Consider the following 15,928-nt stretch of genomic DNA (forward strand, 5'->3'; position numbering starts at 1 on the left):
CTTTCAGGATGCTGTGGGGAGAGATGCACATGTGCTGCTCTAAATATGATGGATGAAGGGTTTGAGAAAGAAAAGCTTGAAAGAAGATGAAGCGAAATGGGATGAGGATGAATTGGAGGAAGTGCCAGGATGTGACTGATACAAGTGGTGACTGTGGATGAAACACACATGTTGAGAATCAATGAATCATGGCTAAGCTTTTCATTCACAAAGGAAAATAAAACTGTGGATTTTGTGCATTTATGGCTTTAGTAAGTCTCGGGAACCTGGAAAGGATATCTGGAATATCTGTAATATCTGAGTCCAGTCTTAAGGTTAGTAGGAAGGCCTGTAAGAAAGGAAGTAGGGACCACACAAGGATGGTTGAGAGTCTTTCCACACTTACTGATCTTAGATCCACATTTATTGATACCTTATCAAGGATCAGTAGATCCCAGATCTAATTTTATTGAGGCTCCATTTTGTATTGGTTGTCTGCTAAGTTCTGTCATAAAAGGATAGATAAGCTCCTATCTGGAGCTCAATATTGAAAAGCAATGAGACAGTCACCAATCCCCATGCCAAGATGTATATAAATATGCTTTGGGGAAAAAACTGGTTGTGAGGGGTGCCAAGTCCACCATACACAGACAAGAAGAAAAACAGAAGGAAAACTAAAGTTAGTCAGGCAATCTGTAGAAAAGGTCAGAGAGTCCAATGATACACATCAAAGAAATGCTACTGACACACAGAGAGGCCCAGTGTGGGAGGAGAGAAGACAGGAGTGGTCCACTCTGGTGAGAAAGAGATTTGTGCTCTAGTGATATAGGAACCTGGGTGGAAGGCAGCCTTGGGACAACACCATTCTCTGAGTTTAGAGAAATGGACTCACTGGGTTTTACATGCTGCCCATCCCACTTACCTTACACTCACCATAGGAAGATTGCAGGCTTTTAAGTGGTTTGGGGTTAGTGTCATTTTAACTGATGGAGTCAGAGAAAGGAGTAAAAAACCACTGGTTCAACAGCAAATTGGTAGGATTCCATATCCATGTAGTATGGCCAGCCTAGGGCCAGTATTAACGTTTTTCTTGGGTTTTGTTTGTTTGTTTTGGGTCATACCCAGCAATGCTCCAGGCTTATTTATGACTCTGTGATCACTCCTGGTGAAACTTGGAGGATGATGTGGGGTGCATAAGGCAAAAGCACTATGTTAACATCACCACCAGTAGCATTTCAGTATGATATATGGGTTGGACTTTGTGAAGTAGAATGAAAAGAAAGAATGGGACCCCATTAATAAAGGCAAAGGGTGGGCTAGAGCAATAGCACAGTGAGGAGGACATTTGTCTTGCATGTGGCCAACCCAAGGCAGATACCTTACAGCTTGTGTCACCACTCCAGCCCCGGTTTATTTATTTTTTTTATCGTATTTTATTGAAACAATTGTGATCTCCAGAGTCTTTCATAGTTGAATCTCAGATATACAATGAGCCAGAGCCCTTCCCACCACCAGTGTCAAAAGTTTATATTTGTAACATTGCATGCAGCTAATCTAGGTTCCATGATCAGACTGCTTATGGAAAAGCAATTCCTGAGAATGTGTAGAGCCAGAAGCGATCCCTGAGCATGTCTGGGTGTGGCCCAGCCTCATCTCACCAAAAAAAGTTCTCCATGAAAGGTGAAGGCAGCGCACTCACTGTTGACAGAACCGGGGAGGGGGGGCGGGTGGAGTGTGCAGCTTGACTTAATACACCTTCACTAGGAAACAGCTCCCCAAGACACAGACCAGCCTCCACTCAGCACCTTGGGGGTGTCATAAACCCAACCCAAGATGGGATATGGCCTTGGGGTCCAGGCCCAGCTCGCACTCATCCTCTTCTTCTGGCTCCAGTTCTAAGTTGCTGCGTGAGCAACAGAGGTGGGGGGGGGGGAGGCGGAATCTTATTCAAAGAAGAAAGCGCAGGTGAGAGAGACACAGATAGAAAGACGGAGGGACAGACCAGACAGACAGACAGGATGGATTCCTGGGCCAGGCCTTGCGTTGTACAGGGATGACCAACTGGTGGTAGAGTCACGAGGTCTCTGTTCTCATCTCTCCACCCCACCCTTGCCATTAATCTGGGTTAGGGACTCTCCGTGCCCCTGTTACCCAGAGGACCAATAGTATCTCAGCTGCATCTCAGAGAGGATGGGCTGAAGGAGATGCTCCCACCGGGAGTCAGGGACAGGCGGGGTCCTCCTGGGTACCCCATCGAGTGGGGCACCCCAAAACTGCGAAGGCGCGAGACTCAGATCCAGAGACTAAAGGTGCTGAAACAAACTTGAGGAATCCTAAAGAGCAAGGGCACAGCTTAAGGCTGACCCCAGTTCTGCCCCGACCCTGCAGAAGGGGTCCCACCAGGTGTGAGCCCTGAGCGCAGAGCCAGGAGGAAGGAAACCCTGAGCATTCTAGGTGTGGCCCCCAAACAAAGCTCCCCAAAACGAAATGAACAAACCAAAAATAAACCAAATTAACTTCTGCATAATTTTCGAGACGGGGGGGGGGGGAACCAGGAACAACCGACCCTCCTCCTGGGGCGGCTGGGACCCCGGGACAGGTCTCCAACGGTCCATCCCCAGGAGCTGGGGATGTGGTGGTGGGGATGTGGGGATGTGAGCGGGGGTGCGGTGATGGGGATTTGGGGGCGTCACCCCCAGCGCCAAGAAGGGGGGCACCGCCGCCTGCGCACCGAGGGCCTCCGAGTCCGCAGATTTAACCCTCTCGGCGCCCCAAGCCGCCCCGCACCCCGACTGGCAGTCTGGGCATGCTCAGTGGCGAAGCGGGGCGCTCCCCAAGAAACCTTTCGCGCTCCGGGAGCTGCGTCGCCGCCTCGCTCCGACCCAGATTCGCTTCGCACCGCCCCCGACACCCGCCACCAGCCCGGCTGGGCCCCGCGAGGCGGGGATGGACGCCCCGCAGCAGCGCGCAGAGACCCGCTGACCGCCCCGGGCCGCGCGCGCGAAGCCAGGTAAGGGGCGCGGGGATGCGGGGGGCGCGTCCTAGGGGCGCAGAGGTCGAGGCTGGGGGCCGATCCCTTGGAGAGGAGCCTGGAGGGGTCCCCGCAGTGTCCTCCTTCCCCGCATCGCGCCCCCCGTCCTCCTCCCCAGGGGACCCCCGCGGTGCGTCTCCATTCCGTGCGTCGGAACGCTTTGGGCCAGGCCAGAGCTGGGTAGGAGGCGGGGAAGCCAGGCGCAGGGCCCCGGTGCGAGGGTCATGCGGGGCTCTGGGGTCCCCGGGATATTGGGGATCCAATGGGGGAGATCTCGGGGTTCCCAGCTGGGAGGTGCGCCCCGGGGGGCGCGCGCGGTGCCTCCTCCAGGTGCGCGCAAATCCTCCTGGACCAGCTCCCCGCTCGCACGCACGGCAGGTGCCACGGGTGCGGGCGAGTGCGGGGTCCGCGGTCCTGCAGGACAGTGGGGTGGGGTGTGGGCTCTTTTGGGGGGCCATTTGGGGTGCAGGTGCGTCTCTGCTCTTCAAGGGGGCGTGCGCTGCCCTCCCCCAAGCGCACCCCGCTTTCTGCACAGCCTCGAGTCCGGTGACACCTCATGAATTTTGCAGGCTCACAGGGGATCAAGTTGAATGCGCGTTTGTGGGTCCGGGGAGGGGGGCCCTGGGGCCTGGAGCTTGGCAACCCCCAGCCTGGCCCCCATTGAGTCTGGGCCAGCCCGGGGTGCTGAATCTGGAACCCTACGGGGACCCCGTCCAGGCTTTGTTCTGCGTCTCCGCAGTGTGCGCGCGCGTTGGGGGGCCGGCGGCGCCACGAACCGAACCAAACCGAACCTTCGTTATCTGGAACTGCCAACACGATGGCAGGATGACAGGCTGGGTGCTGGCGTCGGACAGGGAGTCCAAAGTCACCCGGTAGTCCCAAAGGACTGATTTAGTTGTGCCTGAGGTTAAGGGGAATTAGAGTGTAAAGGCAGATGCCCTGGGAGCTGTTTTCCTCTCCACGATTCTATCCCTGGATGTGCTGCCCTTGGAATGCAGGAACTTCCCAGGACCCCAATGGGGGCTCTAACTTCCCACCCCAGGCACCTAGGGAGCCTGCCCACTGGGAAATGGGGCTCATTGGCACCAGAAACCAGCTCTCCCCAGCCTTAAGGAACCGATCTGCCAGGATCCATCCATCTGTTGGCCAGGAGGACAGGCCAGACTGATGGTCACAGAGATGACTTAATGACTCTCTCCTCTCTGCCCCTACTCCGTGGAGGTAAACGCGAAGGTCTGCAGATGTTTTCCATTTGGCCAAGGCTTTGCCAGCACAAAGACCCGGGCAGTTACATCACAGGCTCCCCCCACCCACCCACCACCCACCACCCACCCCAGTGCCAGTCTGATTCTCAGCCCAAGTGTGAGGACAGGCTGTTTCCCCAGGCTTGTTTAGTAAAGAATGAAAATCTCGAAAGGAAAGACTTATATTTATTTAATTTTTCTGTGTTGTCTTTGGGGGCCACAAAGGATGATACTCGGGGCTTACTCCTGGCTTTCTGCTAGGGCACACTTGGCAGTGCTCCGGGGACCAGAGGTGGTTTGAGAGATGGAAACCCAGATTGGCGACTGTGCAAGGAAAGCTTCCTACCCACTGATCTGTCTAGTCCTTATTTCCCTTGTTAATTAGCTAAAAATAAGACATTTTTCTATCTCCCTTTTTCCTCCTTTAAACCTTGATTGTTGCTGTTGATTTGTTTTGGCCATTCCTAGTGATGCTCAGGACATACTTCTAGCTCTATACTCAGTGATCACTCCTGACAGAGCTCAGGGGACAATCGGGAGTAATGGGGGGGGGGGTGAAAGGGAACCTGGGTTAGCCACAGACAAGTGTCCCCACCCTCCTCTGTCCTAACTCTCTGCCCTCCATGAAAATTTCAAAAATTGTGCATGACTACTATTTTGGGGTTTTTTTCAGGGGGAGGCCACCCCTAATGTAGCTCTGCACTCAGTGGGACTCGAGAAAATATATGGTACTGCTACAGTCCCCCCAAATTGTTTATTACTGATATGTCGTCAAGTCATCACTCAGGCAGAGTAATAACTCTCTGTTAGCTCTCAAAGAGATTTGGAGCAATATTGCAACATTCTTGGGCTGAGATGATCAATTTGTGGTATTGAAGGGAATTCTATAACATCAGTGGAACAAGCGAACCTTTTGAATCAAGACTGATTCCTCCTGTGTGTTATTGAGATGCTTAGAGAGAAATCCAGCTGCCTTACAAAGCCTGGACCTATGGGAAGTTTGCAGTCAGAATGCGAACTCCTTTGTCACCTGAAGATGAGATTCTAGACTCCTGGGAATGTTGTTGAAGTCTCTGAAGTCTCTGGAAAGACAGTGTGGCAATCCCCCACCCCCAAAGAAACCCCAGTTAAATTCTAATCTCAATCCGAAAACTCAATCCGATTGTTTCCAGATACCATTTGGGCTGCACTTACTCTGACAACTTCATTTGTAATTTCTCTGAAAGTCACTTTGGACTGGGCAGCCTGCAATTCACCTGCAACTACAGTCCCTGGAAATTCCTCATTTCTCCTCTTTTTGGGTCACTTGTGGGTTAAAGAATAAAATAAAATGGAGCAGGAAGCATGCTGCTCCACAGACAATCTGGGACAAACTCAGTTCTGGTTCAAGTGATTAAAATAACTCATATTTAAAACTATGTGGTTGGGACTGGAGAGATAGTATACTAGGGAGGTGCTTGCCTTACATGCAGCTAACCTGGGTGCAATCTCCAGCATCCCATATGGTCTGATGAGCACTGTGTAGTCATTCCTGAACCCAGAGCCTGGAATCACCCTGAGCATTGCCAGGTGTGGCCTCAACACAAAATAAAAGAAAACAAAAGAAAATGGTTTCAGTTGAATAGAATTTTTCTGGACCAGAAGCTCAAAGGACACGTGCTTTGTGTTCAGGGAGCCGTGGTTCAAGCCTTGGCACCACATGGTGCCCTGAGCACTGCAGGAATCAACCTCAAGCATAGAGTCACTAAGTCACTAAGTGTGGCACCCCTAGAGGTAAACAAAAACATATTTGTTGGGTGGCACTGCTTGCTAGACTTAGTGGGGGGAGGGTGCATGTGATACAAAGACAAGTCAAGGAGTCTTTGCAGCACCTGATATGTGATCTGCAGTGACCAAAGTGTATATGGAGGTGCCCCATTCAATGCACAGGGAGAAGTAGGGGTGCGAGATGACTAGCACTGGATGTATTGGGCTTGAATAAGACAGTGATACCTTCATTGAAATACACTCATATTTACAAATTTTCTGGCTGCTGTACTCTTTTTTTTTGTTTGTTTGTTTATTTTGTTTTTGGGCCACATCCGGCGGTGCTCAGGGGTTACTCCTGGCTGTCTGCTCAGAAATAGCTCCTGGCAGGTATGGGGGACCATATGGGACACCGGGATTTGAACCAACCACCTTAGGTCCTGGGTGGGCTGCTTGCAAGGCAAACACCGCTGTGCTATCTCTCCGGGCCCCTCTTTTTCTTTTCTATTTATTTTTTTTTAATAATTTTGTTCCCATTTATATTGGAAACCAAATGTATTATGCTCAGCTGTGTTAACTGTATGATACATGTTCCTGAAATAAAGTAATATATGTGTGTGTGAATGAATGAGAATGAGATCATCTCTTGGGAGGAACATAAAAAGAGAGGCCCAAGCTCTCTGCCCAAGAGCACAGCCAGTAGCTGAAGGCCCTTTCCCTGGGAATCAGGGAGGTGAGGCAGGGAGTCTCATAGGAGATTCTCGGGAGCTCAGAGATCACTCAGTAGAAGAGTGAAAGAGGGCCTAACATGCAGAGATGAGGCCTCATGGGTGTTGATCCCCAAAAACAGATCCAAAAGTATGTGATTTCTGGCATCTCACAGCCAACATATGCAGGAGCACAGCTCAAGTGTCGACCCAGCGCCAGAGCCATGATAAAGTGTGCAGATGTGTGAGGTCTCATCCATCACAGCAACACAATAGTCAAGTGGAGAAAATAGAAATAAATTCATCTTATAATTAAAAAACCTTGAGGGAAGACTTAAAAAAGCTGTGGGTAGGAATGGAAGAGGGAGGTGACTAGGGAGAGGTGCAGAGATTGGTCATGGTTATGTGTGTGAATACATCTCATTGCATTCTGAAAAAAAAACATGCTTCATAAAAAAAGATACATAAATGTACACACACAGTATGCTAATTTTCACTTAGTAGATTTAGAGTATATCTGTAGTCGTTGGTACCTATCCAGTACCAAATAAAATAAATTACGAATGGATTAAAAGCTTAGGTGCCAGGCTCAAATACATCAGATACATCATAGGCCAAACATTCCCTGAGATTGGCATCACAGATATCTTGAATGATTCAACTCCTTTGGGAAAGAAAAAAATACAAATAATTAAATGGGATCACATTACTGCAGAAAAAAAATAGACATCCTACTAGTAGTGGGAAAATTTTCAAACCCCACTCATCTAACAAAGGACTAATATCCAGGATATAGAAAAAAATCAAAATATATAAGTGGGGAGATCTGAATAAGCCCAGTTTATTCAAAACTGGGATAGAGATGATTAAAAGCAAGTGAAAAAATGTATATCATCACTCATTATTGGGAAGAAGCAATCAAAACAATGATGTAGCACCTCACACCAAAGAGAAAGGTTTCTGTCAAAAAGAACAGAAATAAGCAATGTTGGTAAGGATGCTGAGGAAAAGGAGCTAATAGAAATGTCACCGCTAATAGGAATTAAAACTGCTTCACTCACTGGGAATAATTTGGAGATTTCTCAATAAAAACTAAACTACCTTGAGATCCATCAGTTAGTTCCATAGCTAGATATCAATCCAAAGAAAATAAAAGCACTGAATCTATGACTGGGGCAATAGCTCAACAGGCAGGACACTTGCCTTGCATGTGGTCAGCCTGGATTTGATCCCCAAGCCCACCAGGAAGAAGCCTTGAGCACACTGGGTGTAACCCAAAAACCAACCACTGAATCAAAAAGATAGACACAGACATCCAACTGTTAATCTTTGGAATAGTTGCATAGATATTCCCGGGACCAGAGAAATGGCTCAAAGTTCCATACAAAACACAGTATTTATAGTAGTCAACATTTGGGAGTTACCCAATTGCCCAAGACATGGGAGGAAATCAAGATGTGGAGCAAACAGAATGTCGCGGAGCCAGAAGGGAAATATGCAATCTTGTCTTTAGTTAGAGAACCCAAGCGGAAGTGTGGAGGCCATGCTCTGTGAAATAAGCCAGTAGGAAGACAGTATCACATGATCTTACTCCTATGTGAGGGAGAGAGAAACACATCAGGGAAGCAGAAGAAATGAAGGAAATGTTCAGGGACTCAACAATGCTGAAGATACCAGAGTGAGGAGGAGAAAGGGCATCGAAATGTGAAGATGCTACAAGATGGGAAGGGAGGAGTCTGGTCAAGGTGGTGGGGGTGATGGTGTGATAACACATTTTTTTTTGTTTCTTGGGCCATACTCAGTGGTGCTCAGGATTTACTCCTACCTGCTAATAGCAATCATTTCTGGTGAGATTCAGGGAACCATAAAAGATGTTGGAAATTGACCCCAAGTCAGCTGTTTACAAGGTGAACACCCTCCCCTGCTGTCCAGTCTCATAGAACACATTTTTTGAAGAGGTGTAATATTGTACACCTAAAACGTAAAGTCCTATAATGTCTTTTGGGGGGGTCACATTCGGTGACACTCGGGTGTTACTCCTGGCTATGCACTCAGAAATCATTTCTGGCTTGGGGACCATATGGGACTCTGGGGGATCGTACCATGGTCCGTCTAGGCTAGCAACAGCAAGGCAGACACCTTACCACTTGCGCCACTGCTCTGGCTCCCCTATAATGTCTTGTTATTCTAAAACACTGGTGACTTTTCGCTAATGCACCAATTGCCCCTTTACTATTCTCCTACCATCGTGGATTCCTAGGTAGAAAGTAAGTCACCATCAGACAGTACTGTGCAGTTGGTAAAAGTTGTCCCTCATCTGTACAAGGGAAGTATTTAAAGGTAATATTTGTGATAGTGATCAAATGCCTTATGCCACAAATTTCAGTAATAACAAGGAAGCAGATGTTCAAGTTTTAGTAAATGTATTGCTTCGAGTTGGAAAGGGTATTAACTTTACAATCATTTTCTGATTTGGCCCAGCTATATTTAAGAAAGCAGATTCTGATGATGGGAAGAATGTGGGTTTTACATAAATAGCACTGTGTGAAAATGTCCATATGCTTGTAGTACCAGCAAGTACCTACTCCGAATGTTCCCAGTGTAGTTAAATCATAGAGATAATGCCCCACACACATTTGTGTCTCCTGAGAACTAGTGATGATCTTCACCGCTCAGCAATGTAGTTGCATCTCAAGCCAACCAAAAGCAAATAACAATTCTACTAGAATGCACTTTCTGCTAGATTATTCTTCTGTCAAATCCTGTTATCTTAGGGATCATCTTCAGAAGACACACAACTATTTTAGTATCTATATGTATCATTCAATTTCCCCTGTATAATTACTGTGTCCTTAAAATTACACCAAAAAATTACTCTTTCCTAAGGTTTATACTGAAGCAGTTGGAATATTCTCAAAGAAAGATGATCTTTTGAGGCCGGAGAGATAGAACAGCAGTAGGGCATTTGCCTTGCATGCAGAAGGAGGGTGGTTCAAATCCCTGCATACCATATGGTCCCCAGTGCCTGCTGGGGGTGATTTCTGAGCATAGAGCCAGAAGTAGCCCCTGAGTGCTGCCAGGTGTGACCCAAAGCTACCCCCCCCAAAAAAAGATGATCTTTTGTGGGGTTTTGTTGGTTTGGTTCATTTGGTTTTATGACCATGGCTGGTGGTTCTCAGGAGCTACTCCCAGTTTGGTGATTGGGGGAACACATGGTATTGAATTCAGGAATTGAATTCAAGCTCTCACATGCAAGCTAAATGCTTCATCACTGGGTGACTTAATTTTTAAAATAATGCAGAAAAACAATTTTTTCAGGTTTAAGTACTATTTCACTTTGCACTATCTTACAAACACTTCTGGCTTTATAATTCTAATAGGTCAAGAATACTTAAAGTTGGTCCAGTTTCCAGACAGACCACTGGCTTTAATTTCAGCATGGTTTTACATGGATCATCAAAGAAAGACTGCATGATCTCTCATGCCAGTTCACCTGAGCTAGTACTAGAAGGGAGCTTTCACTCAAACTGTGTGCTCAGTTCTCAGTCTAAGTCCTTAGTAAATATTCTGAACTTAAAGAATAGGAAGACGATATGTTCTTGCATCCCAGGAGCTTTTAATCCTTTAGCTCATTTATGCTGACCAGGAGCAAGACTTATACATCAATTTATATGCTGAAAAGGGGAAAATAGACACATTTAAAATAAGATAAATGTGCTAACATGGATCCTCATGACTATATGCTAATTTTTATTATTGTTCTAATGTATAAATACTTTTCAGTGCAGTTATACAATGTACATGATCTGTGTGCACTTTATAATTCAGGTGCTATCAAAATAATTCACAATTTGCTGTTAGTTTTTGCTTTGGGGGGGTACAAAGTAAGTTTTTGAGGAGTGTTCATTGAGCCCCTTCTAAAATCAGTCTTAAATAAGTGAATGATTTCCGATTCAAAATCCTGTATGTAGCATTTAAAGAGTTATTTTTATTTTTATTGATTATTGACGTTAGGATTTGGTTAATGAGGGTGCTTGGTAGAAGAGCTTACAAGAATTTATCCAGCTGTTTTAACTCTCCTATTACCCTTGCATAAGAAATAGATGTGAGGGGCTGGAGAGATAGCATGGAGGTAAGGTGTTTGCCTTGCATGCAGAAGGATGGTAGTTCGAATCCTGGCATCCATATGGTCCCTTGAGACTGCCAGGAGCAATTTCTGAGCATAGAGCTAGGAGTAACCCCTGAGTGCTGCCAGATGTGACCCAAAAACCAAAAACTAAAAAAAAAAAAAAAAAAAGAATTAGATGTGAAAGAATGTTTATAAGGCTTTATTTTATGATAAAAATTATTCCATAGATTTTTCTGGTCTATAAATATTATTAATAACATTATAAATTCTGCTCCCTTTTTTTAACATTACAAGATACCAGAACACTGTTGACATTATAAGCATTTTAACTGTGAATAATCTCTAGCATGATTTTACACTTACACAAAAATGCATCATCTCTTTTCCTTTGGAAGAAAAATAAGAACATAGAAACCTGGGACTGGAGCAATAGCAGAGAGGGTAGGGTGTTTGCCTTGCATGTGGCCAACCTGGGTTCAATTCCTGGCATCCTATATGGTTCCCTGAGCCTTACAGGAGTGATTTCTGAGTGCAGAGCTAGGAGTAATCCCTGAGAGCTTGATACCACACCGGCAGCATTCAGGAATTACTCCTGGCTCTGTGCTCAGAAATCACTGCTTGGCAGGCTCAGAGGACCATATGGAATGCCAGGGATCGAATCTGGGTCCATCCCGGATCATCCGTGTGCAAGGCAAATGCCCTTTTGCTGTGCTAATCACTCCAGCCCCCAGAACAATTCATTTTAGTTGAGTTTGACCATACAGTCTCTTAAAATATTTGCTAAACATCAAAACTTAAAAATCCAAAAGTGTATCATGGACATCCTTCCTCTATGTTTGTAAATCTTATGTTAAAGTGGGTCTAATAGCATTTGAGGGAGAGGAGCTCAAAGTAGTACTTAAGAGACCTCCTGGGTTCATTTCCCATGATTCTTGGCTGGAATACCCAGACTCAATACTAGGCCTTGTGATGAAAGCCCTACCCCCATCCTCCTCCTCCTCATACCTAGTGGTACTAGAAGCCAGGAGGGCTCTACCCAGAGGTGCTGGCTAGTGGGAGGTGGATATGTAGTACCAGGGCTAATATCAGGGCTTTGCATATATAAAGCATATACCACCTCTCTGAAATCTCTGCCAGCTCCTGACATAGAATTTTGACCTTCATATTCTGACTCATATATGTTGAGTATATAACCAAAATGGAAACCAAATATATGAAAGTCAAAACAAAAGGACTGGATTGTAGTTTTTGGCTTCACTATTATTATACTATAGGTAACCTAGAGTACTTAAAATAGAGGAATATGCAGAACAATATTATGTCAGTGTAATCCTACTGGGGCACATATATTCATGAGGCTCTTGGAATGTGGTCTTCAGGCTAGCTTGACCAACTGAACCTCAAGAATGTTGGTAGGACAACAGAAGTCCACACAGAGGTGATACCTACTGACCTACTTAGTTCTTCTCTTCACCTTGACATTGCCACAGTTTTTTAAATAAACAACTCAGGCATTCATAGACCATACATATAATATCCATTTGTTTAGAATGGAAATCTCAAAGCAATGGATGTCAGTAGGAATTAAATTTAGTATACCTTAGCTAAATGCAAGGATTAAAATGAAGATTACATTTTTAAAAGAATAGATATTGGCTTCATTTAGTTCTAAAATTGGTTGCACAGAAACAAAAAGTAAAAAATCATAGTTTTACGCAGTTTGGTGATTAACAACAAGGTTAATTCACCTTAGCAACTTGGGTAAGATTCACCAATACTCAGAGATGAATTGTAGAGCCCATATCAAAAGGATTGGAAATAAATACTCCTACAACCATACTAAAAGTGATATATGTACTTGCATTCATTCTCCAACATGGAAAGGTCTTCACTGGATGGAGTATGAGCCTGCGTGACCTTGAAAGTGTCTCCCCCATCTGACTATATAGTTCATCTTGGGCTTCCAGGTTCCGTATGCAAAACTATGAAAATCCAATTCAATTTAGTAACATTTATATAACATTTTACTACTGAGCTTCCTGCCTTAATTTCCATTGAATATGCCTTATTCCTCTGTACTGGACTGTTTGCCTCTATACTTAACAAGTCGTCACTTACCTATATCCACTCGATACTTACAGAGGGTGAAAGAGGCCATTTTCAGGTATTCTTTATATAACAAAGATCAGATTGGAAAATATAGTTCAAAATGGCTGTGTGTGTTTAATTTGTGGGGCTTTTTTAATATTGGGGCCACTCCTGGTGGCACTTAGGTTACTCCTGACTTGCCTCCGAGGGTCACCGAGGGCAGTGCTTCAGGGGCCCAGAATTTGGGTTTGGTGGGTAAGGAAGAGGATGTATCTCATTTGAGTGGTCTCTGTATTGACTTTACCCTGCTCTGGGACTCTGAACCCCCCAAGTCTCCTTTTCCCTCCCTCCTGCAGTCTGTGGGTACCTTCAGGGAAGTTTTCTTTCAGCCCTGATGGGCAGGGCTGTTTCTGTTCCTAATGCTGATCCCCCTGACTGGTCCAGGCCCACGCTCACAAGAGCTAGTCCATTGGCTTCTAGGTCCCAGTGATCTCAGAACACTCTGGAAGGACAATCTCAATGATGCTCAGGCCTTGTGTATATAAGGGTTGCTTCCTGATGGTGCTTGAGTGACCACGTGGTTCTGGGGTTCGAACCCAGGACTCCTACATGCAAAAGCTGCATTCAGTCTTTGAATTATCTTTTTAGTCTGGTTTCTTTACACTCATAACGTGTGTTTCATTGTCTTTAATCGAGGCCTAGTCTGTCACAGACATTTGAAGGCAACATAAGGAATTAAAGATGTAAAGTCGTGTTAAATGTGTCAGCAGTAATTATACTGAGATAATTACTACATGGCATGTGTCCCACTTATCCAGCCATAAACTTCCACAGCTACCATTCTTGTTTTGCTTACTCCTCTTGCTTCCAAACCATAGAGGCTTGAAATATTATCTTAACCTTGCCCTGACCACCTCTTTAGAGAATATTCCACCTGATTTAAACTTCTCTTTTCAGTTATTAAAAAATGTAAACAATAAGCATAATTTTGTTTGCTACACCAAGCCATATTCAGGACTTACTCCTGGCTGTGTTCAGGGATTATTTCTGGTGGAGCTCTGGGGACCATATGTGATGCCGGGGTGCTAACCCAAGCTTGTTACATACATGACAAGCAGCTTATGACTGACACTATTTCTTCAGCCCAATGATCATAATTTTATCACACTTCTGTCAGGAGTCCATATGCCTGGACCATTGATAGGCCTTGATTGGTCTTCATGACTGAAGTATAGTCACATTTGAGAAAACTCAAAGCCTTTTTCACAACTGCAGCACAGCCTTGGATTCCAGGCCTGAGATCCTCAGGATTTCTCGATGCAATGCCTTACTGACCCCAGTTTGCCTGGAGAGAAACCCAGAATCTATAAGTGCACAACAGTGTTAATGATCTGGCATAAATGTTGAGGTCTTTGACAACCAGCATTTGGACCTCACCCAGCTCACTGACTGATGACTGAGAGGTATCAAGGAGGAAGAGTGGGAGCAGGACTGTGGGGGTGAGGGGAGGGCAATGTTTTTTATGTAGGCAAGAGGGAGTTGAGACCAGGGGAACATGGGAGGAGGGAAGCCTGCAAGAAGCAAGAGCCACATCAGATAAGATGCAGGAAGCCGAGCTGGGGCGTGTTCTGCCTGTGCCTCAATGTTGGCACATAGCACAGCACTCGGCGTGGGAGGGGGTGGGATCTCTGAAGATGCTTATGGCCAGAGCTATGCTCTCTATGTGCGTGTGTGCGTGTGTGTGTGTGTGTGTGTGTGTGTGTGTGTGTGTGTGTGTGTGTGTGTGTGTTAGCGTACGCGCGCACTGATAGGAATGTGATGGGGAAAGGAAGCCAGTGCTCAGAGACCAGGAAAGTGATTAGTAGCTCTCAGATGAGGCTAAATTGCTTGTATGGTATCAACCTATAACATCGAGTAGAATTACAGAGTCAACCTGGCTTAACCCAAAGGAATCTATCCTAGGAAATTCGAGCCTCATGATTGGAGGCATTGTAGGTTTCATGTTCCTGGTCATCCCCACTGATTCTCTGCAGAGGTATTGAAGCTGAAAATTTGGAAATAAGGAGACATCAGACTTCCTGTATGACCTCATCCTAAGATGTCACTGATGTCAAAGCCCATCAATGTGATTAGCAGAATTTAAGGCCACTTGAAAATATGGTTCATTTTACTATTAATTCCAATGATGAAATACCACTAGAAATGAATCAGACAGTCAAGGGCAAATAGCTCAGGACAGAGTTGGAAACTATTCTTCCAGACCAAGACCTTGATGAAAGGGTAATGTGCATGTCCAGTATGTGCAAGGCCTTGAACTGAATTCTATTTACCCCTTGGCCTCCTGAGCACTGCTAACCATTTGACCACCCCCCAAGACAAAAATCACACCATTTTAAAATTATTTTAGGGGCTGGAGAGATAGCACATTGGGTAAGTCACTTACCTTGCACCTGGCCAACCCAGATTCGAACCCCGGCATCCCATATAGTCCATCTGAACCCATGAGGAGTGATATCTGAATATAGATCCATTGTCAGGTGTGGCCCCAAAACAAACAAAAATGTTTTCTTTACATAAGAGTTTTGCAAAAGATGAAAAGCAGCCTTCTGCATGAATATTCTATCTCATTTCTGTAGTCAGGTCCAGCTGCCTTTGGAACAGGATGATATTTACCACTCGACTCTGGAAATGCCCCAACTTGCTTGGCAAATATTTCTAGATCAAAGCCCTTACTATGTTCTCATGATATGAAAGCAACAATTTTGTGTGGATAAAAAACAAGCGCAGATGGTCAAACCCAGATTTATTTGAGGTTTATGCGAGCAGAACAGTGCCAATCTATTTTACAGTGATCTTCTTTAGAAATGTTAATGTTTTAAAAATTATGACATTAAGCATGAAAAAAAATCAGAAAAAAGGAGAAAGAAGCAATTATTTAGAGGTCAGAAGAAGAGTACAGCATACAAGATGCTTGCCTTGCAGGCAACTAACCTGAGTTTAATCT

The 15,928-nt window shown here is 45.3% G+C and overlaps 1 protein-coding gene across 1 annotated transcript in view; it reads left to right on the forward strand.

The window, feature by feature from the left end:
• The first annotated feature begins 2,787 nt into the window (after positions 1-2,787).
• The window catches only part of ELMOD1 (ELMO domain containing 1), a 55,683-nt gene continuing 42,542 nt past the window's right edge, over positions 2,788-15,928 (forward strand). The window contains exon 1 of the mRNA XM_049778579.1: positions 2,788-2,989. The gene's annotated coding sequence lies outside the window, so the exon portion shown is untranslated. The remainder of the gene's footprint in view (positions 2,990-15,928) is intronic.

This window comes from Suncus etruscus, chromosome 8 (genome assembly GCF_024139225.1).
Source record: "Suncus etruscus isolate mSunEtr1 chromosome 8, mSunEtr1.pri.cur, whole genome shotgun sequence".
NCBI lineage: Eukaryota > Metazoa > Chordata > Mammalia > Eulipotyphla > Soricidae > Suncus > Suncus etruscus.